Below are 3,685 nucleotides of genomic sequence, written 5' to 3' on the forward strand. Positions count from 1 at the left end.
TTAATAATATTCCGATGTTTTACCGGGTACAAGAACTAGAAAAGAGCTTTGTCAACTAAACATTGTACTGTATTAGCAAACTTTTTGCAAAGTTAATGAAAGTTTTCTCGAAATAATTGTGTACTTGATTTTCATTTTCTTTTGCCGGTATTCAACATGAACTAGTCATATTTTGCGGCACATTGGAAAGTTTTAAGGCTTTGGGTAGTACCTCAGTGCAGTCTTCTATCAAGACTTCTCCTTTCATGTTCTTTGCTATGATTTGAGGGGAGGTGGAAGCTTTAGTTGCATCTTTGAATGGTGTCACATGGTGGTGTAAGAATTTAGTATATGCCTCCCAAGATCGCTACTACTATCAATACCCAAAAGTCGCAGGACTTAATTCAGGTTTACCAGTTGCTCAGGCTTCTCAATGTATGACAACAAAGAAGTATATGTATTTGAAATTGTAAATATAGAGCCAACAAGGGAAGGTTCTCCCTGCCGCACAACTTGGTGCCAACACTATGACCAAAGAACGAATAGTTGCTCAGGTTTTGGCGGGCAACGATGATATAAAAAAATGAAAGAAGAAAAAGCGAACATCAAAAGGGGATGTAGCTCAGATGGTAGAGCGCTCGCTTAGCATGCGAGAGGTATGGGGATCGATGCCCCACTTCTCCATTCTTTTGTTGCTTTTTTTCATGACATGAAATGAAAAATGAAGTTGATGAGAAAAAAGGAAAATAAAAAAAATGCGTCTGCCGGGAGTCGAACCCGGGTCTATTGCTTGGAAGGCAATTATCCTAACCGTTGGACTACAAACGCTTCTTTGTTAAACTATTGTACAAATGAAAATCAACAAAAACCATCTAAACCCAGATCTCCAAGTTAGTATTTTGTGCAATTCATGAAATGGAGTTGGACTTATTTTTTATTTTTATTTTTTTTTTGGAAAGGAAAATGGGGTTTGATTTGATTACAAGAAAATGCTAAAATGAGTGTGCTAAAATGAGTGCAAATGCAAAGATAGTGCACTTCTAAGTATATAATTTTTGGGTCACATTGGAAATATCGGACCCTTGTTGTCATTGTGGCAGGTTTGGGATGTTATAATCTTGGGTTGTCTTACAGATTTTTGTTACACCGACAGTTTGTGCAACAATGTCATGCGCAGTGGTTTTAGCAACTCAATTGGAGTGTGGAGTCTGCCTGCCATTACTTAAACCAAAAAGGATTCAAAAATTGCTAATTCAACCCAAAAGCAGAACCTGATAGTTAGATGTGCAAAAATAGTACAACAATTGATAGTTAGAAGATTTACAGACTAAGCAAAAAAAATCCAACAAAGCTAGGTTAATTCCTCTGCATACTTTTCATTGCAGCAAATCCTAGTCTTTCAATAAGGTTATAATAGCTTCATCCTGGCGCTGAAAGCCGCGGGGAGAATGAACCCTTTCTTGTATTTGTTGCTAGTGTAACAGTAAAACACTAAAAGAAGATGTTATAAATAAATTTCTGAAGCTTAAATAAACAATCAAAGGAACCATAAAACAGAGGACAGAGTCACGTGTTCAACACGTTGTCCTTAACACGATAATTGACCGGTACATCTCAAGAATGAGTGATGCCTATACCCTGTGGTCAAGTCGTATCCAGGATAAAACTGCCCGTTACAAATATTGTTAGCATTACAATATTTTTCCACTCATACGAACTCAATAGCAATGGCACAAAGAATAAAAACCACACAGAGGGAGAGAGACGAAAAGAAGAGAGATAGTAGCTTCTTCTGGACACAATTTCCAAAGGAGAAATTCATTTTCTTTTATAGGCAAAAAGGAGAGAGGTACAATAATGACAATAAATCAATTCTCTACACGAAGCTAGGAATTAAAATTAAAATGGAAATAAAACAACCAATTTAATTCAATCTTTAAATCAAATAAATTTTTAAAAATGATAGAATATTTAAATCAATTAAATCGCTCACTACTGCATAACAGTTGTTTGGTAAGTAAAATATATTGCGCCTGGTGAGACTCCCCCCTCCACCCCCATTAAGACAAAATTTAATTTGAGTTTAAATTCGTTTAGGAAATAATTCAAAAGTATTTTTGTCAAAAAGTTAAGTCTTAGTTGACCAACTAGCCCGAGCCCTAATCCCAAACTTTAGTGAAAACAAATATATTTTGCCCCACCCATCCCACCCATATATTTTATCTAACTATCCATAATGGATTAGTTAAATAGTGGAACTCCTCATTAGTTATACCCTATATGGGACTAAAGGTCATATTTCATTCACTCATAAGAAAATGAGCAAGTTCTCTTAGAGACTCAAACGTCGTAAGTTTCATTGCCACCAAGACTATAAAACCAAACAATAAAACTCATTTTCTCTAACAATCCCCCATATTAATGAAATATTGATAAAATCAGAAAACGGAAAAGTGAAAAATACCACTTAGGCAAGAGGTGTCCATGAGGTCTTGAACCTTTGCTTAGTGAGAAATTGCCGGAAATACTTGATGGACAGTGAACGCGATGTCTTGAACTACCATCGTTCGATGTAATCCGCGATAATAACCACGCGTGATATCTCTCTAGGTGTTGTCGAGTTCGTGTCGTTGTGTCCTTTTTGGCCCTGGACAAATCCCGTTTCTCCGAATGCTCTAGAGAATTCAACATCAATTGCGCACAGAATGAAAACAGAGGACCACACGGGGGGAGAAGACGAAAAGAAGAGGATAGTAGCTCTTCTGGACACAAGTTGAAATGAAAAATGTGATCGTTTTATATAGGGGAAGTGAGAGAGATCTCGTTAACGCGCATTAAATCAATTAGAATTAATTCCAAACGGTTTAAAACGTTCATGCATCATAATGTCGATCTAAAACGTTCATGCATCATAATGTTGATATAAAACGTTCATGCATCATAATGTTGATCATGCATAAACATAATGTCGCCCAAAGATTTATTTTTTTTTGAAATCTTTTAAGTATTAATTCAAAAATTCAAAAGAAGTTTTGCCAAAAAAGTCTTGTCGAGTTCGTGCCGTTGTGTCCTTTTTGGCCCTGTACAAATCCCATTTCTCCGAATACTCTAGAGAATCAGCTCTCTTCTCATAGGAAGCTTTTGATAGTTCCAAACAATAATTCTAAAATGTGTTATTATGCCATGTTCTACACAGAAATCTTCTATAGGAGTTTTGTACTCACCACCACGATCATACCTAATGGTTGTAATGGTAGTATTCAGTTGGTTTTCAACTTCTAGTTTATACCTCTTAAATGCTTCTAAGGAAAACACATGTTTTTAACGCTTTCCATAGTGGGTCTGGCCTCATACCTAGGCCTGGCGGAGCTAGCTAAGAATCATAGAAATATAAACTTCATATTAAAACAAACATTTGCCAGTATAGTGGGAACTAGCTGGTAAAACCACTTTCGCAAGGCCGCTCACAGCCATGTGTCGTGATTTTGTTGCTACTGTAACAATAAAGCACTCAAAGAAAAATGTTAGAAGAAAAATGAGAAATTTCTGGAAGGTAAATAAACACTCAAATGGACAGCACACAGAAGACAGAGTCATGTGTTCAACACGCCGTCCTTAACACGATAGTTGATCGGTACGCCTCAAGAATGAGTGATGCTTATACCCTGTGGTCAAGTCGTATCCAGGATAAAACTACCCGTTGCAA

The 3,685-nt window shown here is 36.6% G+C and overlaps 2 non-coding genes across 2 annotated transcripts; one reads left to right on the forward strand and one right to left on the reverse strand.

The window, feature by feature from the left end:
• Positions 1-590: 590 nt before the first annotated feature.
• On the forward strand, positions 591-663 carry TRNAA-AGC. Its single transcript has one exon. It is a non-coding gene; the product is annotated as a tRNA-Ala (tRNA).
• Positions 664-735: 72 nt separating this feature from the next.
• Positions 736-807, reverse strand: TRNAG-UCC. The gene has a single exon. It is a non-coding gene; the product is annotated as a tRNA-Gly (tRNA).
• Between the last annotated feature and the right edge of the window lie 2,878 nt (positions 808-3,685).

The sequence above is a fragment of the Papaver somniferum genome, unplaced genomic scaffold (genome assembly GCF_003573695.1).
Source record: "Papaver somniferum cultivar HN1 unplaced genomic scaffold, ASM357369v1 unplaced-scaffold_21, whole genome shotgun sequence".
Classification (NCBI taxonomy): domain Eukaryota; kingdom Viridiplantae; phylum Streptophyta; class Magnoliopsida; order Ranunculales; family Papaveraceae; genus Papaver; species Papaver somniferum.